Genomic DNA, 27,673 nt, shown 5'->3' with positions numbered 1-27,673 from the left:
CACATCACTACGTGGATTCCATTTTGTAGCGGTGGCCATCTTATGGTTGCCCTCACATAGGCTATATAGCATGAAGCGAAAACGGGCCTTTTAGAGCACATGTGGCTTTCTTTGACTTTTCTGTGACCTGGGCAGCTTGGCTCCGCTGCCCCAGGTCAAACTGGTCTCATGAGCTCCCCGTCCTCTGGCCACCTGTGATTAGCATCAGGGCTTGACACACCATAAAGTCTTTTCATCCTACACAAGCCTCCAGCTAATCTCTTTCACACCTGACTGTTCCTGCTTTATGGCTTGTTTCCCAAAACAGGAGATGCTCATGTTTATTGGGGCCTATCGATATCTGATGTGGGATCTGAGCCTTGCTGTGTAAATAATTACGGGCTGGCTTAACTGGAATGTGGAATGGTCATCATGACTCTGCCTTTTTGTTTGAAATGTATACATGTAATGGCCATATCATAAACTAAAGAATGTATGCCTGAGGCAGGATATTTTGTATTCAAGGAGAAGCCCGTTTCTGTGATTTTCAGCAGTCTCCTGAGAACATACACGCTGTTGTACTTCTAGGACGCCTGTAATTGGTCTGCAGCCAATAAACTGATCTTTGACTTCACCCAGAAGACTCTGTGTTTCTGTAGGTCTGAAACAGGAAGAACCCCGAAGTCATAGGGTGTGTTCCCCTGCACCGCTGGGCTTAAAATACCCAGTACTTCTGTTGGCGCCCAACTCGGCGCGATTTCAGCGGTACCGGTCCAAGCCAGAGGTTCGTGAGGAGCTTCGTGTGGAAATTCTGGAGGAAGGCCGCCACTTCATCGACCCCTGCATGTCGACGTGGTCCGAAGGTCTTTTCTGCGAGGTTCTCCGCGTCCCGACGGCTACGAAGGACTGCTGCCCTGATTAATCGCCCTGTTTTGGACCCTTGACGATTTTGGTAGAGCGAAACAATCGAGAGAGTCTTCTGGTGACGCCATTGATCATCGATATTCAGTTAAGTATAAGTGGAGCGTCTCCCAATTTGTTTGGTATCCTTCGGGATAATTTTGGTTTATTTGGAGTTTGCTAACCCCAAAGCCAGAGGACTCGTGTATTCACGAGACTATCGTAATTGATAATCCTTTGAAGTTGGGAACCAGACTTGTGAGCAAAGATGCCTGGTGCTAGTGTATTTGGAAGATTATTTTGTTTGGGTTGTGGAAGGGATTTCCAGTTGGAAGATTCATGTCCGGTTCCTCCAATTGGAACTCCAACTTATGAGCTTTATGTAAAACATGGCGTGGGCCCCATTGCATATAATGAAATATGGATCCGATACACCAGAAAGGACGGTGTTTTAAAATGGCCCCAAAATGGTAGTTTCGATACAGATATCCTAGATAATTTGGAAGTTAAATTGTTTAAAAAGAAAGCCCGGCCGGCGATGTTTGATTCTTTCCGCCTATGGCGAAAGGAAGCCAAACAGAAGGAAATTAAGCTAGCGAAAAGAAATAAGAGAGAGAGAGGTATGTCAGTGATGCAAGCAGCTGTGCAATTTAAAGATAATGAGGAGGAACAAATGAGGGAACAGTTGCATAGACAGCGCAAACTAGGGATTGATAAATGTTACCCTGTTTTGTCACCCCTTGTGCAAGATGAGACAAAAGAGAAAGAGAAAGATTCCCTAATGTCCCATTTGTTAAGTTCGCCACCCCCATATGCGCAAAATGCCACAGCACCTCCACAGCTTGTAAATGTACAGCCTCCAGTAAATATGCCGCAAGCCTTCCCGCAGCCGCCAGCTCCTCTTCAGCTGGCTCCTATCCCTGCAGGGCAGCCCTCTCAAGGGCCGCCGGTTTTGTTACCTGTTACCCCCAGCGCTTCCTGCGACTTTGACTAACACGCCAGCGGTTTCCCCTGGCGCTCTTTCTTATACTACCCAGGTACCTGTATCTGAATCTGTTTTTCTTCCCTCTGTTTATCCGCCCGTTTTCGCCTCAACTTCTCCTTCAGCACGACAACGACTGGCTAATGTAGTTACTAGTTTAATGTCGCCTCTCTTTGGGTCATCTAGTGCGACTCCTGGTTTACAACGTAAGCAATTGCGCAGTCAGCTACCTGGTCCCGAAGAGAAAGAGGTGTTAGATCATCTGGCGCGTAGGTGGATTGGTTTCCCTTCACTCTATGATGTGGAATCGGTTGTTAACATTTTTCACCAATGGGATGCCCCAAAACATAGGTATGTCTTTGATGAAATGTGTGAATTCCTCTGTGAGGAATTGGAGGATAATGGCGCAAACCCAAACCCACAGGAATTGTGTCGAGTGCGATTTGATTTCGAAACAGGTGTAATTGTGGGCCCCAAGGTAGATAAAGCAGTTGCGACTTTACTGTCCCAATCATTGTTCGAACGGGAACTCCCTGTGGGGAAAAAGGTAAAAGCGCGCCAATATCCGATGCGTGAGGTTCCTCCAGTTTGGAGACCTGGTGATTTAGCTGCTAACCCACCTGTTCAGCCATATTTTCAGCGTGTTTGGGTGCATGTCCCATGGAAACGATCTGAGGTGTTAGCACTAGAGCAGACATTGCCTGATCCCCGTAAAAACCCTGCAGGATATTACAAGGAGCTATCGCAAACTGCAGAATCGTGTGTCATGAATTTGGCTGACATGGATATGTTATTCGGGAATGTTGTTCCACAGCCTTTATGGGGGTCCATTCGTAATGTAGACCACGCTGCAGAATTGGGTGATACATGGGCCAATATTGTTGCTGCAGACGCTAGACAAGTTGGTGGTGCGAAACCTGAGCCTTTGGTAGCAGAGCTTCCTGGTCGAATTATTACCTACATGAAAACTATAATGCCTGCGATGCGCGTAAATTGGGATAAACTATCTGCATGTAAGCAGAAGAAAGATGAGACAGTGTCTGATTTCTTTACCAGGTTTGAAGAAACGTTTATCTACCACAGTGGTCAAGACATGAGCACTGAAGGTGGCCAACGGTTATTTGTTGATAAATTTGTGCAGAATTTACTTCCTGAGTTGTGTAAGAAATTAAAAGACTCAGAAAGTTCTTGGGCTGTTTCTTCTTCAGCGCAAATACTGGCTACTGCACAGTATTATGAGAATAGAGACAAAGATGAGAAGGATAGAACAGATAAGAAAACGAAAGAACTTAAGACAAAGGTCCTTTTGCAGCAGGCCTATCCGCCACGTGGAGGACCGAATAATTATAGGCAAACACAAGGTATCTATCAGCAGCCCCAACAGTTTCAGGGTAATCAGCCAATGAACAGGTATTATCAACCACGAATCTCTGTAGGTCCCAACCAATGTTCATATTGCAAAGAGGAAGGTCATTTTAAATATAGTTGCCCTAAATTAATGCAGCGTAACAGTAATTCGTATGGCGCAAGAGGTAGAGGTGGTCAGCAAGCTCCTAGAGGCAGAAGGCGTGGAAATGCTCCCCAGAACGCGCGTCCTCTTCCACCACAAAATACCATAAATAGCTTTGATCAGCAAGCCAATGCGACTGGTAATACAGCTCAGTACTACAATAATGATTATTATGCAGAAGATGACAATGTAGAAGATGAAGATTACTAGGACCGCCGTAGACAGAGAGGGGGAGTTGTTTCAGTGCCAGTGGATCAGAGTGGACCCTATGTTAAAGTAACTACAGCAAATGTAACGGAGCCCTTTCTGCTGGATACTGGTGCTGCAAAGAGTTCAATCATGCATTCAAAACTCCCTGGCGCGCCTTTGTCTGGCGAAATGAATGTCTCAGTAGGTTTTTCTGGCGCCCCAGTTAGGAACCCGATTTCTAGTCCTATGTCACTTTCTGTTGGACCTTGTAAGCTAAAAGCACCCCTCATTCTAACAACAGGTTGTGGTGAAAATTTGCTAGGCTTAGATTTGCTAAAAAGATTGCATGCAACACTATATTGTTCTCCCTCAGGAGTACAACTTACGTTAGGTAAGAAAGTGATTTCTCCAATGTATTTGTCTAAAAACGCAATGCCACCTGAATTGTCATCCCTTCCGGATGTCCTTTGGGCTACTGGTCCCAATGATGTGGGTCTTTTGGAAATACCGCCATATGTGGTCACTTTAAAAGCCAATGTCAGATTGCCACGCATTCCCCAGTACAAGATCTCCAATGAAGGTCAGAAAGCATTATTAGCAATTGTCAGTGATTTGATTAAAAAGGGTGTAATTGAAGAGACAAGAGGCAACGTTTGCAATAGTCCTGTTTTACCCGTCTTAAAACGAACGGACCCTTCACAGCCACCTGTTTACAGATTTGTGATTGATCTTAGAGAGGTTAATAAGATTGTTGTGCCACAGTTTCCAGTTGTCCCTGATATAACTGCCTTGTTAACCATGATTCCAGCCTCCGCTGCATGGTTCTCAGTAATCGATCTAAAGAATGCTTTCTTTAGCATCCCAATTGCAGAGGAGAGCAGAGACATTTTTGGCTTCAGTTTAGGAGGTCGCAGCTTCCGCTTTAAACGCGCTCCCCAGGGCTACTGTGAAAGTCCATCAATATACAGTCAGGCTTTAAAAGCGCAGCTCGATGCACTGGTTTTACCCAGTGGCGCTATCCTCATTCAGTACGTCGACGATTTACTAATCGCCGCGGATACTGAAAAGATTTGCAAAGAAGCTACATTGTCATTGTTGCGTCATTTGTCTGCCTCCCATCACAAAGTGTCTCTCTCAAAGCTGCAATATTGTCGACAAGAGGTGACCTACTTAGGTCATCTCTTATCGAAGGAGGGAAGGAAACTGACCCCAGAAAGAATTCAAGCCATTGCACAGTTGAGTGTGCCAAGAACACAGAGAGAAGTGCGTGCTTTCTTGGGCATTACTTCATACTGTAGGCATTGGATCCCTAATTTTTCCTTGTTGGCAAAACCTTTGTTAGCATTAACATGCAAAGACACACCGAATCCTATCCCATGGTCTGAAGAGTGCCAGAAAAGTTTTTGGGAATTGCGTAATGCATTGTGTTCAGCTCCTGTGTTGGGTACCCCTGACTACAGCAAGCCTTTTTACATTGTATGTTCATGAGAAAGATGGTTGCGCATTATCAGTGTTAACAGAGCCCTTTGGCGACAGACCGCGTCCATGCGCATACTTTGTCAACCTTGGACCCGGTAGCGAGGGCATTGCCAAGTTGTCTGAGAGCCACAGCCGCTGCAGCAATGTCTATTCGACAGTCTGCTGGACTAGTAATGGATAACACATTGATTGTTATGGTTCCACATGCTGTGGACACATTGTTAAACAGGACCAAGACACAACACTTAACTAGTGCGCGATTATCTGGTTATGAGCTGACACTGTTAGCAAACCATATACACATAAAGAGATGCAACACGTTGAATCCAGCTACACTATTACCAATCCCAGCAGACCTAGATGAGATTGAGCAACATGATTGTCTGTTCAGAAGAGAAGAAGAGACGAAAGGAAGAGTAGATCTCAAAGATACTCCCCTGACTGAGTGTGATGGTACCTTATGGGTGGATGGTTCGTGCTTCAAGCTTCCGAATGGTGATACGACTGCTGCATATGCTATCACGACTTTGCACACGATTGTGGAAACTGCGCGTGTGCCACAAAATTCGGCTCAAGCAGCAGAATTGATTGCCCTTACGAGAGCATGCGTGTTGTCTGAAGGAATGAAAGTGAACATCTATACAGATAGTCAGTACGCCTTTGGCGTGGCTCATAGTTTTGGGCGATTGTGGAAGGAACGTGAGTTCCTGACTTCGCATGGAGCTAAGATTCAGAATGGCAAGTTGGTGAATGATCTCCTTGAGTCGCTGACCCTACCGTTGCAAGTTGCGATTATGAAATGCAGTGTGCACAAGAAAATCACTGATGATGTTGGTCGTGGTAACGCGTTTACTGATGAAATCGCGAAAGAAACAGCAAAAGATGTAAAGACTCGAATGTATGTTGCAGGCCCTGCCAGATGGGTTGGTGATGTTGGAATGTGTGAAAACACAATAGAGAGTGTAAAGTCCCTTCAAGCTGAAGCCACAGAGAAAGAGTTAAGCAAGTGGAGAGAAAGTATGGGTAAGTTAGATGAGAATGGTTGTTGGATTGATTTGTCAGAACATAGGCGATGGTTGTTACCTGATGCGTATGTGCTTCCAGTGGTTACTATGGCACATGGAATGGCACATATCAGTACGAAAGGAATCTGTAAGTTGTTGGCTCCAGTATGGCAGAATGCTGGAATTCCTAAGTGTGCAGAGAATGTGGTCAAGAATTGTATGGTATGCTTGAAGTACAACCCTGGTAGGGGGACCCCAACTCCAGCTGGTCATTTTGCGCCTCCATCATATCCATTTGAAGTTTTGCAGCTAGATTTTATCCACATGGAGAGGTGCAACAACCTGAAATATGTGTTGGTGGTTGTTTGCGCTTTCTCAAAATGGATAGAGGCCTATCCTCTAAAAGATAACACTGCTCTGTCCACAGCCAAAGCCCTTGTGAAGGAATTTTTCCCTAGGTTTGGAATGCCAAGAAGGGTGTGGAGTGATAATGGGAGTGAGTTTGTGGGTAAAGTGATGAAGAATGTGTGTGAGGGACTAGGTATAAAGCAAAAGTTTCACGCTGCAAATCACCCCCAATCAGCTGGATTAGTAGAGCGCTATAATGGCGCTCTAAAACTCAAACTGGCCAAAATCCAAGCGAGCTCAGGTCTTAAATGGCCTGACGCTCTGCCTCTAGCACTCCTGTCCACCAGAATGACCGTGCATTCCCGAGTGGGACTTAGTCCCTACGAGGTCGTTTTTGGCCGCCCGGCCAATGTATGGGGTGTGCCAAGACCGACGAAATTCAGTGAAATTGAACATCCAGTACTGCTTGATTACTTGTATGATTTGACGGTTAAACTGCGTGTTTTACACCAACAGGTGCACGATACTCTCCCTCCGGCCTCTGAGGCTCCAGGACACCCCGTTGATCCTGGCACGAGGGTGCTCGTCAAAAATTTTCAGCGGAAAACCAACGATGAGCCCTGCTGGATTGGCCCTCACCTCGTACTACTGTCTACAAGATCAGCTGTTCGAGTGAAGGGGAAGAAAAACTGGATCCACGGCGCCCACATCAAAAGGATCCCTTTGCCTCTGCCGTATGACCAGTGGGTCCAGGAGGGTATCGCAGACTCTGAAACAGACACTGTACCTCGTTTTGTGCCGTTCAGTGATGCACGCATGAAAAGGCACAACTTCAGCGCAGGAAGGTGACGATATTTTGCAAGAAGCTGTGCCACCGTCAAATCGATTGGACACTGCAGAGCCTGAACTCTTGTTCCAAGATCAAACAGTACCTGGCCGTCTCCATTACAATCTAAGACCAAGGCCTATGGACAAATAAATATTCTTTTTCTTTTACCTTTTTATTTTTTGATAACCAGAGCTCTCCCATCTGAAGGACTTTCTTGATTTTTGTTTTTCGAACCACCATCCGGGTTCAGCCGCAGGGTCGCGGTGCCAAGACTTTGGGGTACAGGCCGAAGACGTTAGGTCGACGGTTCTGGTTGGTCTAGGGCGTTCCCTGGACTGACGGGCGTACCCCTCAGCAGAAGATACTCACCCGCCGCGAGCGGCACAATTAGAGGATGGAGTTTTGTAAGATGGAGAAACTCACTGAGGAAATGAACTTTAAAGCAAGAATATGTAAAATAATGAGGAGCAAACGTTTTGTCTTTTTATGCCTGTTTGTATTATGTAGTATGATAGTGTTTACTGTAGGATTTGTATTCTTCTCCTCTCAAGAGCCCATTGCACCCACTGCACAGCCTACACCTCCTCCTACTGTCTCCTCACACTCTTTTCACCCTCTGCCTGAACATGAACAAGCTAGACGGTCTGAATTTGTAAACAACTCGTTTATTCAACTCCTGCACCAGCACCAACTAGTCATGAATACAACCAATTGTTGGGTGTGTGGTTTAATGCCACATACCATTAATAAGGGTATTCCCTATCTAGTGCTGCCGTATAGTTACAATGGACCGTCATGGGCATTCCAGACCATGTTTCTCTATGCACTAGACGCCTACTCCCCGCGACAACCGCGTTCCATCAGACCTAGCACCAATAATAAAGCTTTAATGAAAGGAGTTGCCGATATGAGTAGAGATATCGACGCATACTCATCTATTCCCAAAGAAGAATTGAGAGCTTATGTAGGGTGGAACGCGACGGGGTATAGTATTAGTCTGGGTGAAAGACAGCGGAAAATCTCATCCCCAATCTGGGTCGTACCCCACATAGGTCGGTTCTGTTTGCAAGGTAATGGTCAGAATCCTAGGGCTCAACTGGGAAGAAGTGACTGTACTGAAACGTACACTTTTCCGTCACAGATTTCCCCTGCGTTTTTGGCTGCCAAGGGTACATATTTTATCTGCAATGACCGAGCATATACATGGTTGCCCCCTGATTTCTCGGGCACATGTTATATTGCAAATCTGCTACCGCCAACATTTACTGCTGCCTCTGACTATCACAAGACCAGAGTTGTGAGAGGCGTGATTAGTAAGGAGGATACTGCCGGTCAGGAAGCGGGAGATTTCTTTTTGGGTTTCCTGCCGTTTTGGGGACCTATGGTCAATAGTAGGAACCTGAGACAACTGACTCGTGTGGTTGAATCCACTGTTAATGTTACAGCTGGTGCTCTTGGTAATTTGACAGCTGAGCTCCAAGCGGATCGCCTCATGACTTTGCAGAACCGCATGGTTCTAGACGTCATACTTGCAGATCGTGGTGGGGTATGTAAGGTTATCCAATCCAGTTGTTGCATTTCCATACCAGACAACGCTCCAACAGTTTATCAAGCCTTCTCCAAACTACATAAAATATCTGAGTCCATACACGTGGATAAAGGAGATTGGTCACTGGTGGGGTGGTTCTGGGAACTGATATCTGCCTGGGGTTGGAAAGTTCTGATGGTCATTGGAATGATCTTAGCCATCCTTTTCCTGTTCTGTCTGTGCATACAGTGTGCTCCTGCGATATGTGGCCTCTGTGCTACATTATGTGTAAGGAAACCTGTATCGAGGGACGAGCTAAGTAATAGGATGATGCTACAGCAACATCTCCATGACTTCGTGAATATTGACCTAGACTCGGATTGAAATGAGTATAGTTATTGCCTATGTAAGGGCAAAAGGAGGGTCTGTCGTACTTTAGAATTTGGGACCGCGTAGGAGGCAGAGCCCTACCCCTGTCTATCCCGGTAATAATGAACCGCGAATGGTTAATGCGGTATGTACAAGTGCTTTTTGTAACGTTTTAGCTATGAATGCACTGTGTATACGCTATTTCACATTACTACGTGGGTTCCATTTTGTAGCGGTGGCCATCTTATGGTTGCCCTCACATAGGCTATATAGCATGAAGCGAAAACTGGCCTTTTAGAGCACATGTGGCTTTCTTTGACTTTTCTGTGACCTGGGCAGCTTGGCTCCGCTGCCCCAGGTCAAACTGGTCTCACGAGCTCCCCGTCCTCTGGCCACCTGTGATTAGCATCAGGGCTTGACACACCATAAAGTCTTTTCATCCTACACAAGCCTCCAGCTAATCTCTTTCACACCTGACTGTTCCTGCTTTATGGCTTGTTTCCCAAAACAGGAGATGCTCATGTTTATTGGGGCCTATCGATATCTGATGTGGAATGTGGGATGGTCATCATGACTCTGCCTTTTCGTTTGAAATGTATACATGTAATGGCCATATCATAAACTAAAGAATGTATGCCTGAGGCAGGATATTTTGTATTTAAGGAGAAGCCTGTTTCTGTGATTTTCAGCAGTCTCCTGAGAACATACACGCTGTTGTACTTCTAGGACGCCTGTAATTGGTCTGCAGCCAATAAACTGATCTTTGACTTCACCCAGAAGACTGTGTTTCTGTAGGTCTGAAATAGGAAGAACCCCGAAGTCATAGGGTGTGTTCCCCTGCACCGTTGGGCTTAAAATACCCAGTACTTCAGTACTTGCTGCAGGTCTCTTGTAAACTCACCCCTTTCGAGAAATGGATAGAGAGCAAGAAGGATGATAAGCACATGATTGCAGAACTCTATGTCCTGCTTGCGTCGGGCCAGGGAGGGGGGCGCACAAAAGGTCAACTACGCTGGAAAGAGGAACTAGGGAGGGCCCTCATCGATAAGGAATGGGCGAATATTCATTATAGAGTGCATCACACCGCCCACAATACAGCTGGATCCGAGTCCGCGTTTAAGGTCGCGTCATACTGGTACCTCACGCCGGCTCGTATCCACCAATGGGACAAAAACCACACAGAGAAATGCTGGCGGGGCTGTGGACTGGTTGGCTCACTAGTGCACCTACTCTGGCACTGCCCGAAATTAGAGCGATTTTGGGAGCAGGTGATAAATGACAGACGCTGCCTTCGAGACTGAGATCCCTCATTTCCCAGCCTACACGCTCCTAGGGCTTTCTAATGCGCTCACGTTCCCCCTACGGTCACTGAGGGACAGGAAAATGTGTCTGGCATTGCTAACAGTGTGACAAGTGATCCTGGAGCATTGGGGCACGTCTATGGTGCCGGATAACATGGCGTGGCTTCATAGACTATGGAACGCCTCTCTCTAGTGCAAGACCATAAAGGTGAAACACATGCAGAACCATGGGCCCCTTTCATTTCTTTACTATCTAAAGAATTCCGAGAAGTCAACTGTCCCAAATACCTACAAATCTTACAGCTGATTCTGAGGGCACAGGACCAGGTCTCATCCTGTACATCATGATTGGGATTCCTGGATTGTGGCTGGATGGTGGCGGTAAGATGCTCCCTAGGAGCTAAAGGCAGTGCAGGTGCCCTTTTGTATCATTTTCCTCTTTTTTTCTCTCGTTGCGAGGGTGGGACGGGGTTTGCTGTCATTGCTATGTTTTTGTATTATGATAACGTCTATTCTGTTTTAGTGTAACTTACTAATCTCAGGCAATTCAGAAGTCGCTGCCAGCCTCAGGGTTGTAGGCATTGAAGCTGTGTAAATATGCCTTGTGTACCTCTTCTTGCTGCCGGCCAAGGTGGTTGTAGGTATACAGCTGTCTATTTACGATTACTTGCCTTATAAAACGAATAAAAAGATTTGTTCCATAAAAGGGAGGGTGAAAGTATGTTGGGCAAGCCGTAGGCTTGATTTTACTTTTCAGTTCTAGGAATCTCTTTTGAACCAATGATGCACTCTCTAACAAAGTAAGCACACTTTGATTTTGCGTCCATCTTTGCTTCTAAGTACTTAAGACTCTGATTTGCTTTTGTCACTGATTTATTTATGTTAATTGGTAGTCTAAGCCTAGAGAGCAGCATGGTTGTAGCCTTAAAGACCTGTGCTGCTTTTAGACAGGAGCCCTCTTTTATGAGCCAGTTGTTGTTGAGGAAGGGATATACAAAAATCCTTTTCATCCTTAGGTGACCTGGAGCTATTGCCATACATTTGGAGAAGGTTTGAGAGACATATTTTAGGACAAAAGGTATATAGTATATTGAAAATGTTAATTTCCCTAATAGAAATCTTAGAAATGTTCTCTGGTGGTGCGAGACAGGGATGTGAAAATCCTGAAGAACTATTCCACAAAGCCAATCGTCTTTCTTTATGTGCGAGTAGATTTTAGGAATGGCCAGCATTCTGAATTTTTCCTGGGTGATACATTTCTTGAAGAACTGGAGGTCTAACATCATTCGATATTTCGGCTGGCCTTTCTTTAGAACCAGGAAATACCTGGAGTATACTCCTTTGTTTTTCTGATCTAATAAAACACCTTTTCTAATATATAAAACTAGCCTCTTTTTCTAATACTCGTAGCTGGTGATTCAATGTTGGGTTTGGCGGAACAGACAGTGGAACTGCCCTAAAACAGATCAAGTATCAATACTTTATGATGTTCCAAATTCACCTGCCCATTATTTTCTCACTCCTTCATGTGAGAGGTCACCAGTCAACCTAAATGAAGGGACGGGGAACATCATTGTTGGTTTCCAAAGGACTTTCTCCCTGTGGAATGTGATGTTCTCGGTGAAGTGGTCTTTGGTTTTTGAGAGCTCTTCTGGTACTGTTGCTTTTGATCTTCCCTCTGCTGTTGTTGAGTTGATGGAAGTATGGAATTTCTTTAACCTGTACTGTTGTCTGGAGAACTTCAAAGTCCAACCACCTTTAGAGTTTTTGGCTTCTTTTCATTTGAAGAATCTCCTCTTCTGTGTATTGCTTTAAGAGTGCTTAGCCAGGAAGGGGCAAATTAGCAATCTTGAGCTGGGCAACAGGCTTAGGTGATGAGGCATAGCCATGGTGTTCTTTATACAGAAACTCCTGACTATAGCAAGCTGCAAGATTAGCGAAGTCGACACTGGTACTGATCACTTGTTTGAAAATAAATATTCTTATTTGAGCATCTCCATAATGTCCTTTTGCTGACATTTTGGCACGACCACAATTACAAATGTCATGCTGTTCCTATATTTCCCTATGATACCTGCCCAGGGGGGCTGTAGCGCTGACATTTTTTTATGTGTGCAGCTGGGTCAGACGTTTTCCTCCTTGTAGAATCCAGTCTCTCTCTCAGTCTCTCTCTTTCTCTCTCTCTCTCTCTCTCTCTCTCTCTCTCTCTCATCATGCTTCCACATCCTGTGAATACTACACAAGATTTTAAAGTGGATTCCAATGTACACCAGACGAACGGTCACGCAGGCTCTTCTCACAAGTAGACTTGATTATGGAAACGCCCTTTACGTCAGAATCCCAGCCCATGTTCTATGCCAACTGCAAACCACCCAGAATGCCACCGCCATACTCATCCCGAGCATCCTGTAAAATAACCACATCTCTCCACACAGCAACAATCTCCACTGGCTCCTAGTTCAGGAAAGATGTAAGTTCAAGCTACTCACTCACACCTACAAAGCTCTCAACAAAACTGGTCCAGCTTACCTCAATCGCCGCCTCAACTTTGACCAACCCACCAGACACCTTCGATCTGCGTCCCACACAACAGCACACCTCCCTTGCATCAAGAAGACCAGAAGAGGAGGACACTCCTTCTCATACCTCACATCCAAGATCTGGACGACCTCCCAAAACACCTCAGAACCTCCCCATCCCTCAGACTTCAGAAGACATGGCTCTTTCAGACAACACAGGTATAATCTCCCCCTTAGGCCTGTCCTATTCAATGCCTGAATACCCTCACAGGTGATTTGCCGCACTCTACAAAATTGTATGACAACACTGTAGCAAAAAGCATAGGGCAAGGAGTCTGTTAACTTCAGCCACTAGCTCCATAAGGGTAATGGCATTTTGCTTTTGCACAACCGCACATTTGACACAGTAGGCCTTGAGCCAACCATGTTATCGGTACCACTTTGGGGAACGGGTTCTAATATGATTTATTGGCAAGGTATGGATACCTAGAGATGGAAATTATGTGACAAGTCATAACTCTTTGCCTTTTGTGTGTTACCACTCCACTCCCATACCTTGATATAATGGAAATATTTTCATAATAGTTTTTGTTATTGTGAATATTATATAAAAAATGACATTTAGAGTAAATGATTATATAAATTGATAATTATACTAGTAGTTATGATTATATTAAGTACACCAAGTAAAATGTATAAATGTTGTAATTTATTTTTCCGGAGCTGGTGGTGAATGACCATGCAGCATCAAGAAAACCACTGAAACAAGCACATCCTGTACCTCTGATCCCAAGTGTATAGTTTATTGAAGGACAAATGTCGAACATGGAGTTACGCGCCAGCAGGACTACTCATCATGGAAAACTTTGTTAGAGGCAGCTCAAGTAAGGAATTCCAACACAGCAACACAGTTCCCAAAGTATTTTACCACAGGAAGTGCAGGCGCCTGTTTTCTATGAAGAGAAATTAACAGACTATTAAACGAAAAGCTGAAGCAAGTGCCAGTAATGATGCTGGAACGAGTGAGTGCACGAGTAAACACTTAAAGATCATCATGAAAGGCAAACGAGTAAGCTGAAGAATGTATATTTTGTTGAAAGATAAGACGCTACAAGGAAACATTAACATGTGAGAAATTAATCAATACCATGGAGCTTAGAGTTGACAAAAGGCTTCGAGAGTATGCAACCATTATTTGTGATTCAAAGATATTAGCAGTTTGTATTAGGGACATAGTGGCTGCAGAAACCCATTATCATGCATCTTGTTATAGGAACTATACAAGGGTTAAAGCAAAGGAGGAAGATCATGCAACTAGCATTCAAACTGATGATCACTACAAAGAAATGAGTGATGAAACATATGAGGAAGAATTTCACAACATTAGAACTGTGATTATTCCTAAAAAAGAGGTATTATGTATGACGACTCTCACTGAAAGGCTTGAAACCCTCATGACAAGCAGTGGAATGTAGGGAATAGACGAATGAACCAAGAATCATATTACAAAGAGAATTGGATTCCAAAACGCTTTCAAGACACTGGCCTTTGCACTGAAGTAGACATGATAGCAGAAGAATCAATATCATCAGTTATAGAAGGTTCTAGGTACAATTGTGCAGTTTGAGTACACAAGTGCGTGTAAGAAGCTATGTTGAGACTTGCTTGGTTTGAATTTATACCCTGGGTGGAGAAGAATTACGAAGAGGACATTCTGTACTCTACTCCTTCATTGAGGATGCTAATAACTTTGCAAAAGACCTATTCCAACAGAGATTGGACAACTTCTTGCAGAATGTTGCCTTTGCCGAAGTAAAACAACTTTGGCATGTATTCCTGGAACATCTTTGTCATGACAATGGAGATCTCTCTGTATTTTGGATGCTGTAGAAAATGTCTTGCTGGCTCTGCTGTGTGCTGCTAGAGAAGAAAATTGGCATTTACATCTTACCGCCACATGATCCGAAGATGTTTTGCGTATGACAGGATGAACTAGATATCTCTCTATATACTATGCCGAAATTACATTACTTGCAGTGAAACATCCAAAGATGCACCAAAACTTAATCAACGGATACTTTTCAGTTCAACTGTCGGGTGTTAATCCATTGGGACAAATTCCAGTCAATCAAGCGATAGAGATAACAGTCAAAGACACACAGACTCTAGGTGGTACGACAAGATCAACCTCAAGGCGGGTACTGTGAAAAGATATTATATGATGGCTGAACACATAAGCGCCTTTTTTGGGTCAGATAAGGGCAATGGTTTATAACAACAGATCAGATCTTACGGAGACCTACATAAGTCACAGATTGAAAAAACGAAGATACTGTTACGAGAGCTGTTAGTCTGGTTCAAAGCTGGATAAACCCATTTGTTGGGCCACGTGATCTCATTAGTCTCTATGTGGAAAAAAGGCATCGTAAAAAATAGTATTCGACATAATATAGGGGCATGAAATAGGTGAACAGTGCAATACAGATTTCAAGATTGAGCGACTTAAGAATAATCCAGCTATTAAGAAGTTTCATGACCCAATGAAAATGAACAAACTAAAAACGTTCACTAACATGTCCAAGAAGAAGGCAATGAATAGCAATGGCAGGACCATGATCAAGAAAGCAGATAAAGCACTATTTGGTAAAATCCTTGTGACAGCACAGAATCAGAACTTTCAAATGGCAGATATACTTTCCCATCCCTTAGGACCTTTACCATGGCTTTAACAACTCAAGAAGGTCTGTTGAGAAAGACAAACAAAGCTGTTTTAACAACATACTTGCAGAAAAACGTTACCCCTTCTAAGGGAAATACCTGGAAATTCAGCCATGCTGATTGATGGTATGGTTTTTATTGAGAGAGTAAAAGGAGAGGAATCAAACTTTGGTGAGGTGGCTATGCTGGTTTAGTCCATGGCTTTGGGGGAAGAAAATAGGAGTCAAAGAATCAATATGGTGTTTGATACATACAATAAGATGTCTATTAACCCCTTCGCCGCGGCAGGAATTCCGCCGCGGCGCTGGGGGGGGGGTTTGGGGGCAGCGCGGTGGCGCTGTGCTCGTGACGGAACCACTCCGTCACGAGCCACGGTTGAGCTGTGCTCATGACGGAGTGGTTCCGTCACGTCTCCGCCCACTGCGCTAATCGCCCGCACAGGCGGGGAATTAGCGCCGCGTGGGCGGAGCGGCTGCCAACGGCCACAGCATGACGGAACCACTCCGTCATGAGCACAGCGCAACCGAAGCTCATGACGGAGTGGTTCCGTCATGAGCGGGGAAGGGGTTAAGAACAGCGAAGGGACAATCATAGGGAAAAAACTTGGGCACACACAGCATCTCACCTTCCCAGATTGCCAGATAGTGGAGGAAAAAAGTCAGGTAAGGAATAAAACAACTCATTGCATTTCTTGTTAACAAATGAAGGAAACCAGAGTATTTTGTAAAACCTGAGAATAAAACCGGTTCACGAACTGTGAAGATAAATACTACAAAATCACATCTGAAGGAAGTCACAAAGTGCCTAATCAGTACACATGAAGAAGCAGATGGTCGTTTGTTGCTGCACACACTGCCAATGAGGGTTGAGGCAGTAATAAGCTCAGATAACACAAATGTGTTTATTATGTGTTTGGGATTCCATGACTGAATCATGGCAAATTGTTTCTGAAATGTGGTATTAAAATACACATGCGAGTCCTTAACATTGGAAAAATAGCTTCAACTCTTGGTGAAAATGTTAGTCGAGCTATGATAGGTCTCTACACGATTACCAGATGCAACACAGTAAGCGCATCTGTGGGAAAAGCAAACGTAAGTATATTAAAAATCCTGTCAGCCAACAGACATACAAAGGCAACATTTTCTCAGCTCAGGGTCGAATGGGATCCCCCTGAAGAACTAATTGACAAATTGGAGCGATTCTCATGCTTGTCGTGTGCATCAAAATTTTCGGTTCATCATGTGAATGACTTGAGATCACCTATTCTGCGCAAATAAGGGTAAGAGAGACAGTCATCAACTTCCACCTTGCAGGGACTGTCTAAAGAAACATGCCAAACGTCCGTATTATCATGCCACTATAAGCAAGAGACATCAACAGGCACCAAGTCCAATTGGGAGAGGGTGGAAGTTGGAAAAACACGAGGGAGCAGAGCAACTGGTAGTGGACTGGATGGAGGGGCAGTCAGCACTACAGGCTGGGTTAGATCTACTAGCTTGCAACTACATTAGGAACTGCAAATTGCCAACATGTCTGCGGTCTAAATTACCTCGAGTGCACTCACATGTGCAGACTTCCCGCCTGTGAAAATCAAACAGAAGCAGAGAAGGATAACACCTATTCGGAAGAAGATGATGATGATGGTGAAGAATGGAAGAATGTCAATGATAAAATTGTGTTTATGTTCACTCATGGCATACACTGCCTATGTATGATGTAACAACTATTATTATATGAAATTGAAAGTGAACATTTTGCATATAATCTTTATCAATATATTAGTAATACATTTAGGTTTTATTGTTATTATCATAATTAATAATCATAATTATTTTTAAATAATATTGAATGTAACTGATCTGGAGGGATTAGATTTATTTTGCTCACATATTAGGATGAATTTGTATGCTATTTACCAAAAATATGAAAAACATTATTTTACGGCTACGGTTGCCAATCAAATAATATCAGACAAAAGGCAAAGAGTGATGACTTGCGAGGCGGGCGTGACCAGCAACATGGCCAGGTAGCTGCGTTTTTTGCGAGCTCCACTGGCCCCACACTTAATCCTGTAAATATCCTGTTTCTCCTTGCTCCCTCTTACCTGTGCCGGTGGTCCGAGGGTGAGTGGAAGCTGCGGTGAACCTGGTGGAGAGTTAGGAGGTGTTTTTCTGGCCAAGGCTTCTTTGGCGCAGTGACCGGCGTGCGGTCTCCCAAGATGGCGACCGGGATGGACTGATCGCGGCTGAAGGCCGGAGCCGTGGAGCCTCTGTCTACCGTGCCGCTGGCGAGACTGGATTTGTGCCCATTGCGGTGAGGAGGGACGCCACCGCGATCGAATCGGCCCCCTTCTGTGCGAAGTCCAGTCGGAGGTTAGTGGCTGCTCTGGGGGAAATCGACGAGGCAGCGCCGAGACAGAGAGAACGGAAGCCACTGGGGGACTGGGAGGCCCCCCCATTGAGGTGCGACGGAGGTTGGCGGCCGCAACACCCGCTTTTGAGACCGGCGGGTGCCGCTTGTGTAGAGAAGAGAGCCCTGCGGAGCCTTGCTGTTGTGGGCTGGTGGTGGGCCCAAGTGAGTGCCGGTTGCGGTGGGGGTGCTCCGTGCCGCAACCCAGCCGGGCCCTCTGCTGGAGAGATTTACGTGGAGGCTCGTGGCTCCCTATACGGCTCCGACGGCTGGTGCGGCGGTGCTCGCTGATGGGACCTGCAAACGCCGGCTGCGGAGTGGAGGGAGTCTCTGGAGTGAGACAGAATGCTCCCTGTGTCTCCTGCTTTCATGCAGCATTGCGTGGTGGTGCAGAGACTTCTTCCTGGGACTAGAGTTGCCCTGGCTGAGGTGTAAGAGCTTGGCATATGATGCTGCTATGTTTATTTATCGCAGTGGGACACGATTGACAGGGGCAGTCCAAGACCCTACGCGTGCTGGGAGAGGAGTGGAGGACAACTGCAGGGTGCAGCGCCCAGATCCTTGAGCCTCTTACTTCACCTCAGAAGGACGCGAAGGTGTTGGCACACGTTTGAGGGGCACATGTTGCTCTGGTGGTTGGTGGGGGTGGGGGTGGGGGGGGGACACTCACAGCACATTACCAGACTTCTCCGCTGTGGTGAGACAGTGGCATTGTGGACTTCTTCCATTGGAGCGGCGGCGCGGTCATTGTGGGCGCTCGGCTCCCTGTGTCTCATGCTGCAGTGACAGACTCATCCATGGACCTACCCTACTGGGAGCCGGCATGAATAAGCACTTGAATTTGGGCTCTTGAGAGCTCCTGGACCGGGGGAGCAGCTTGGAGGTGGGCCAGTTGTGCGGCAGCGCAGCTGTTGGGGGTATTCTCTCTGCCACTGGTCTGACGACACGCACTGCAGGGGGAGCGGTGTGGCTCTTGGCCTGATCCCACGGGCTGCACAAGAGACTGGAGGTAAACGTGTGACTTTATCCTCCTCTGAGACAGGGGTGGGTGCCTAGTTCAAGTGGGGCACACAGCGGTGTTGGCCTACCAATAGGTCAGCCAAGATGGCAAGAGATAAAGAACCTAAAACTACTAAACAAGGGAAACTGGATCAATTTGCGAAGGTCCTCTTGAGAGGTGTTCTCTCTCGACCGGACACAGATGCAATACTGCAGGAGATCCATGTGTCACGAGAAAGCCTAGAAGGCAAGTTGGTGGAGGTGCGAACGGAGGTCTCCTTTCTACGCCAGGATCTACGTAAAGTCTCTGAAACAGTGACTGAGATGGAGCAATGGGTCTCGGAGCGGGAAGACACCTCGAAGACCACAAGTAAAGAAGTAGCAGGACTTATGGCGACGGTGAAAGACGTGGCCTGGAGGGTTGATGATGCTGAAAACAGAGCCCGTCGGAATAACCTGCGTTTTATAGGTTTTCCGGAGAATGTGGAATGCTCTGATCCGGGACGTTTCCTTCTGACCTTTCTCAAAGATGCCCTTCCGGAGGTGCAATTTTCATCAGGTTTCGTTATAGAAAGAGCACATAGGATGCCTGGGGTCCGACCTCCTTCGGGGGCTCCCCCTCGGCCGCTAATAGCTCGATTCCTGAAATTCCAAGACAGAGACATAATACTAAGAGAGTTGCAAAAGAAAGGCGAGATCAAGTATGGGAATTCAAAAGTGGTGGTGTTCCCCGATTACTCACGGGACGTTTAAAAACAGTGGCGCACCTTTGACTCTGTGAAAGTAAAACTTCGTGCTCTGGGGATCCAATATATGTTAATGTTCCCTGCCAAACAAAGTAATTTTTCAAACTTCTACATATTTTTTCCAGACCCCGAAGGATGCTTGGTCTTGGATTGAAGAATGGCACCGTCTGCAACGTGGGTCGCCTTCTGCTGCCCTCTTTCCTGCTGACAAGTTGCCGGGTCCCAGCTGGGAACAGCCTATGGAGAAGCAACAGAGGCGCGTCCTTAGGCTCCGAACTTCCGCCAGGGCTACAACGGCGAGATCCCTGAGGCCTAGGGAACAGAAACCTACCTTGTCGGGCTCAGACGATGATACGGCACTGGAATGTATGTCGAAAACCTTGCAGAGATCAAGTGGCAATGGGGACTCTGACCAGTCGGAGGTGCCCGAGTCCATGATGGTGGACGGTGCGCATCCGCTATTACAGCAAATTCAACATTTGTAGGGTTCAGGCTCGGCCCCTCCGGACGAGAACTCTCCGCTTCAGCAGCCTTTAAATAATAGCGAGGAGGAAGGATGATTTGGGGCCAGACGTCCTCCTCGAGACACTGTACGACTCCCGTGGCTTGATAGACGTTCGGAGTTTGTGCTACAAGAGAGAGAAGTATACAGTGAATTGTTATTTGTATTTTATGTTAAGTAAATAGGGAAAGGGGGAGGGCTACAGACCTCTGGGTGGTTTAACTACACCAGTGTTGTCACGTTGACGAACTTGGGTGTGGTGGGGGTGCCTGCAGAGCGTGGGAAGGGGGCTACAATGGAGGTTATTCATTGCTGGGTTTTTTGTTTCTTGAGGGAAGGGTAATTTTGTTTGGAGGTTTTTTGTTCAGTTATTATGCATGAATGCTGACACGGAGACACAATGGCATTGTCTACACATGAGGGATGGGGATCTGAGGGGACACTGAGAATTTTAGTCTTTCCTCTAGAATGGCCATGGGTGGATACACTGTGATGACGTGAAACGTAAATGGGTTAGGGAACAAAATCAAAAGAGGCTAAGTCTCTAAATATCTTAAAAGGCTTAAACCGGATATTGTATTGTTACAGGAAACATACTTGATGGGTCCGCACTGCTCCTTCTTGGGTAGGGGGCAATACACCACTTTGGCACACGCAGGATTCACTCGAGGGGAGTGGCTATCCTTATTAAAAAATCCCCCCCCTTCCGGGTCATCCAACAACGGGTGGACCCAGATGGTACATACGTAGCAGTCCAAGGCACCTAGAATCAAACGCCCTGGTTTATTTGTAGTGCTTATGCACCCCCACGCCTCCAGCAACGTATGCTGGATAAATTGACAGACCTTCTTCTACAATCTGGTCCCGCTACACATATTATTGGGGGTGACTTTAATGACGTGATTGATCCCACCCTAGATCGTACGGTGACGAGACAAGGACAGCATGGAGCGACTGCATTGGCAAGGTTTCAGGACATCCTGGGCCTCACTGATCTCTGGAGACACCATCACCCATCTACACAAACCTACTCATATTTTTCTGGGGCTCACAGGGTGTTTTCAAGGTTGGACTATCTCTTTGCCCCAGCTGGGGAGGTCGATCGGGTGGAGGAGTTGGAATACTTAGCTAGGGGTATCTCGGACCATTCGGCCCTCTACTTACGGGTGGGGGAGAGACGGAGAGGTCATGGTGCAACGTGGAGACTGAATGCTTGGGCACTGAAAGATGATACGGTGTCCAAAGAACTTAGGGGGGATACCGAGCTCTATTTTAAAGAAAATGATAGTTCGGTGCAATCAGCTGTTACCCTATGGGAGGCTTTTAAGACAGTGATACACAACAGAGCCCAAAACATTATTGCCCATAAAAAGTGGCAGGAACTTCAGGAGATTTTGGTGTTGGAATGTAGACTTGTGGATCTTGAAAGGGGGGATACTTCTCCATCTAATGTACATACTCTCTGGGTCCGCCTCCTATATATGGACCCGTTGGCCCAAGTAGCGATCTATAACAAACGGTCGGAGGTGTTTGCCCTGGGAAGGGGAACCAGGCAGGGTTGCCCCCTTTCCCCGTTGCTGTTTGCCATCTCCCTTGAACCGCTCGCGGCGTGGATCCGGAGAGATCTCTCCGTCCGCGGGCTTCGCTGGACCGAGGGATGGGAGGATAAAATCTCGCTCTATGCAAATGACATCCTTCTTTACCTTTCCTCCCCTGCGCGCTCGCTGAGAGTGGTCCTGGACATTTTTACCAGTTTCGGGCGCAACTCTGGTTTCCGGATCAACTGGGGCAAGTCGACAATCTACGTACTTCACGGGACGGCGCCCGTCCTCCCTAGAGACTGCGAGATACAGGTTGCGGCGGAGGGTTTTCGATACCTGGGCGTCTATATCACCACCAATCCCAAACGCAGATACGAGGAGAACTTACTCCCCCCCCCCCTGCGGCGGCTTAGAAGGGATGTTGAGGTCTGGAAGGGGCTGCCCCTGTCCCTGCTGGGGAGGGCTGCACTGTTTAAGATGAGGGCACTACCCCGATTCCTATATGCCCTCCAGAACTACCCAGACATTGTACCGCGGGCCTTTTTTCAGGAAGTAGAGTCCCTGCAGAGGGATCTGCTATGGGATGGCAGACCACGGATAGCGCTAGGAAAGCTCACGCTCGGTTGGTATGACGGGGGTATCGCCCTCCCCGACATCAAAAAATATTACTGGGCGGTGCAACTGGCCGCTATCAACCAATGCCAGTACGGGAGTGGAGATGACCCAGCATACGGCATGGACAGGTGGCTATTGCCTGGGAGTGACTTCACGAGGGCGCTCTATTCCAAACCTACCAGGTTCGCGCTTACAGGACCCACGAAGCACGCTGTGCAGCTGTGGCACCTCGTCACTAAAACGTTGGGGTGGGATGGCAAGCTCACCATGGCCACTCCTCTATGGGATGCGGAACAACTGGGCACATTGGGGCGCACGAAAGGCTTTGACAAATGGGATCTCATAGGTATCTCGCGCATCGGGGATCTTTGGGAACGGACGGGAGTAATTCCCTTCCCTACACTGCAACAGACATACGACTTGGCTGACTCGGAGCAACTCAGGTACGCACAAATTAAACATTCACTGCAGGCTAATATCCCCTCCGGTACGACCTTACCTGAGTCCGTTCCACTAGAGGATCGCCTGCTCGACGGACACATACCTGATAAAACTATCTCGCTCACATACAAGAAGCTCGTTAATAACACCCCAGATCCCCTCACTGCGCTGCGGGAGAAGTGGGTGAGAGACGGCCTCGAAATGGATGACGAGGACTGGCAGGTGGCAGTATCATCACCAAGGGAGGTGGCCATCTCCGCTAAGCTCCGCCTAATTCAGCTAAAAATCCTACACAGGGCTTACCTCTCGGAGACACAATTGATGGTGATAGGCAGAAGTGTGGACGGGCATTGTAGGAGACGATGTGGGATGGACGGTAGCTTTCTGCACATTCTATGGGAATGCCCGCTCATTCAAACTTACTGGGGGAAAGTACTAAATTGCATGAGTGAGATCTGGGAAGTTCCACTTAGACCGGAGGCCAGGAGATGCTTATTGAATATCTGGGAGCCTACGGACCTCCATATACGGGGGAGGCTATGGGTCACTTTGGGGCAGATGATTGCAAAACGAAACATAGCACAGGCATGGGGGGCCTCCTCGCCGCCCAAACTAAAGAAGTGGAAAGAGGACATGGACTGGTGCATGTTGAGGGAGAAAACGGTCTATGTTGCTCGGGGATGCCCCAAAAAATGGATTGAAATATGGACTAGATGGAATGTATATCGGGGAGGACTGTGTGAGCCCCCGGATGTCCCCACACCTGAAGACCACTGTATGATATAGCCACCAGGACCTTACCAGGGAATTCTCTGGGACAAGCTTAGAAACTGTGTGCAAGCCTTTTATACCCTGTGTAACAATATATATCTTTTGAAACGGAAATATGTAACCATGACAAAGTTGTTAAATTTCAATAAAAAGAAGTTTAAAAAAATAAATAAATAAATAATGTACATACTCTCTGCCAAATTGATATTACTAAACGGGAATATCAGGCGTTGGTCACTAAAGAAGCACGGGCACACCGACTCGCAGTACAGCATAGGTTATATAAGATAGGGGATCAGACTAGTAAATTGTTGGCATGGTTGGGCAAGAAGGAACAAGAGTCGAGATGGGTGTCATCCATTAAGGAACAGGGACGGACCTACACCACGTCACAAGATATAGTGGGGGCTTTCGCCCGATACTACTCAGCATTGTATGCAAACCAAACACAAACAAGTGAGGCACAAATAGCCCAATACCTTGCCGGGGTGAGGCTTCCCTGCCTCACCCAAGATGAGAGAGACAGGCTCGAGGAAGATATCACTGGCGAAAGTAACGGGGGATATTGGTAAACTGAAAGCAGGGAAAACCCGAGGCCCTAATGGCCTCCCAGGGGAATTCTTTAAAGCTTACAGTGCTTTACTGGCTCCATATTTACTTAAAATGTTTGTGGCAGCTAAAAGTGAGGGGACGCGCCCAGCAGACCTTAGGATGGCAACGGTGGTGGTCGTTCCAAAAGTAGGGAAAGCCCCGGATGTTTGTGAGTCATACCGCCCTATCTCATTGTCAAATATTGAAACAAAAATTCTGTCTACTATTCTTGCGACACGCCTAGTAACAGTCATTACCGCTTTAATCCACGGGGACCAATCTGGCTTTAAGCTGAAACGGTCCACACGTTATAACCGACGAAGGGTAGCCAACTGGATGGATGTTCGCAATAGGGAAGAGGCCCATCTGCTCCTCTCATTAGACGCTGAAAAAGCGTACGACATTGTCCATTGGCCCTTTATGAGACATGTTCTGGAGAAATTTGTATTTGGCCCGGGGTTTAGAGACTGGCTAGAGCTACTCCACAAAAAATCTGAAGCGAGGGTTAGGGTGAATGGAACTCTTTCCGAGACTTGGCCGATCCAAAGGGGGACTAGACAGGGATGTCCCCTCTCCCCCTTATTGTTCGCTCTTATTCTGGAACCCTTGGCCTGTATGATTAGAGACCTCCGAGGGTTGGGTGGTTTTATGGATGACTCCCAGCTGTTGGATGAAGAACGCATATCTTTATATGCAGATGATATTCTGTTGTACGTTACGAACCCGGCGGAGACACATCCCCGAATCTTACAGACCATTGAGGACTATGGGCATCATGCAGGATATAGAATCAACTGGACCAAGTATACCTTATACCCAGTGGGGGGCTGGTAGAGCCCCAGAGTTACCAGAGTTGTTTGCGTTGGTCGACAGAGGGCTTTACTTATCTTGGTCTTTACATTACTACGGATGTGGCAGCTAGCCTAGCGCGTAATATTAAGCGGGTGTTCCTTAGTTTTCAGGCAGACGTTAAGAGGTGGAGGAGACTCCCCCTAACCCTAATGCGAAGAGCCGCCATGTATAAAATGGTTACTCTCCTTCAACTGCTCTATGTGTTTCAGAACACTTTTATATTAAGATTTTGGACACAATATTCAAAGACATTGACAATGAATTGCGTTTGCTCATATGGGATAGGGCTCATCCACGTATTGCGCTCCAAACACTACAGAGAAATCCATACAATGGAGGCTTGGCCCTCCCGGATATTAGGGCATACTGTAGGGCTTCCCACTTAGTTGCTATCAATAAATGCGCCGGAAGACCACCCGGCATATAGATTGGAAAGGTTACAATTTAAAAATCATACATATTTTCATTATATTTATGGAGACAAGGGATATAGTCGATTGCTCCAGGCAACCAAAAGGACTCTTGAGGCGTGAAAAAGTGAGGAGAGACAGATGGGGTGGGATAATAAATGCACTAGGGAGACCCCTTTGTGAGAGGGGACACAGCTACCTGAGATAGGGAAACAGAGGCTTTGGACAGTGGGACTTAATTGGTATATCTAAATTAGGAGATGTCCTGGAACATGGTGTGCTGGCTCCCTTCTACACACTCCAAGCTAGATACTATCTCCATGGCACACAGGCATACGCATATCTCCGTCTGAAACATGCATGGGCCGCAGAGGGGTTGGATGAGGCAACCCTACCAGAGTATGCCCCACTAGAAGGCCGACTCCTCCAGGAGGAGATCCCAAATAAAGCTATTTCGTTCACCTATGAAACCCTACTTAATAATATGCCTGATAAATTGGGTCCACTCCGAGCGAGCTTGGAAAGTACCACTGGTGTGATGGAGGACATAGATTGGGAGGCTGCTCTAATGCATCCGCGCAAAGTGGCAATTAAATTACAGTTGCGTCTTATTTAATTCAAAATTCTACACAGAGTCTATTTTGCTAGAGCAAAATTGCATACAATAGGGAGAGATGAAAGCCCAATTTGTCTTAGATGCTGTACAGAAAATGGCACATTCATACACACCCTTTGGGAATGTATTGAGATCCAGAATTATTGGGGGAAGATTGTGCGAGAGCTAAATGCCATACTAGAACTCCAGCTAGATTTGGAACCTCGGTTTCTCCTTTTGGGAATTCTGTCAGACGTGGATATCACATGACGCAAACTTGTACTGGCTAATCTGGGGCTAGTGGTGGCAAAATGGGACATAGCGAATTATTGGGGGGCCCCTCAAGTACCAACACTGAAAGAGTGGAGGGAATGTCTTTATTTATACATGATTGCGGAACAGGTGACATACAAGGCCAGGGGCTGTCCTTGGAAATTCCGGAAGATATGGACACCATGAATCAAGTACTATGGCCTGGAAGTGGTGGGGGAGGCGGAGGAGGGGGGATTGCAGTTTGGAGACGTGGGTAAAGAGCCTTGAATGATGTAATGATTGTTCCCATTATTTGTACCTATGAACAGTGTAGCCATGACCCCTTATTTTTATACGACCAGGTGGCTCAGACCCCTCCGTGGATCCAACTAAAATGGACATTTTATTTGTACAACTGCCATATATGTTATTGTGCTTTGTCATCAATGGTGCATCGTGTATTCATGCTTTGTTTGAAGTTTGTTTTATTCTTCAAAAATTAAATAAAAATATTGATATTTAAAAAAAAGTGATGACTTGCTCTTACATATTTTCCATCTCTGAGCATTTATACCTTGCAAAAATAATCATGTTAGAAACCCATCGCCCATGTGGTACCACCAATGGCCTAAATTTGGGCTCCTGGTGAATGGTCTTTAGGAACAGTCTCCTACAGTGACAACGCAGGTAGGAGAATGTGTGCTCAATGTTTTAATAAAAATTTTTTTTTTTTTTACTTTTGCAAGGGCCAAGATGCAATCCAGACACTGCTCTAGGCCCCAGCTGTCACTCGAAACCCACCACATCCCAGGCAGGCACTGCAAGAAGTGGCCATCTTAAATTGGGCTTTGCCATTCAACTTAAAGCCTGACTCGAAGATGGTCACCTATTGGTGCCCATGAATGCGTAAGCATGTGCACCCATCTTTAAACCGTCTTTGTTATACTTTATTAAAAGGTATAACTGAATGGCTGCCCATGCTTACGTAACAACAAAAAAACATCCAAGATGGACACCTGTGTATCCGCAAGTAAGGATTTCTGAAATGTTTTTGATCTACTTTATTATTCTTTAGCGTTCCAACACATTGGTGCTAAACGTTTCTGCTGTCAAGGCAATGGGAAAGACAATAGCCTTGTGGGCTGGACAGTAAACGCCAGTTCTATTGGTTTTACTAGTGCTCGTTTCATTAAAGATGCATTCAAACATCCATTCAACTTGTCATCCAATGTAACTGTTAAGTTAATTGCTTATTTGCTAGGTGGTGATGTGGAGCATTTGTAAACTAGTG

The 27,673-nt window shown here is 46.2% G+C and overlaps 1 protein-coding gene across 2 annotated transcripts in view; it reads right to left on the bottom strand.

Moving 5' to 3' along the window:
- ABCB10 (ATP binding cassette subfamily B member 10) overlaps positions 1-27,673 on the bottom strand; it is a 945,933-nt gene that overhangs the window by 796,446 nt on the left and 121,814 nt on the right. The gene's annotated exons all lie outside the window — the stretch shown is intronic.

This window comes from Triturus cristatus, chromosome 6 (genome assembly GCF_964204655.1).
Source record: "Triturus cristatus chromosome 6, aTriCri1.1, whole genome shotgun sequence".
Classification (NCBI taxonomy): domain Eukaryota; kingdom Metazoa; phylum Chordata; class Amphibia; order Caudata; family Salamandridae; genus Triturus; species Triturus cristatus.
The sequence above is the reverse complement of the archived record's forward strand: the minus strand, read 5'-3'. Positions and strand labels throughout refer to the sequence as shown.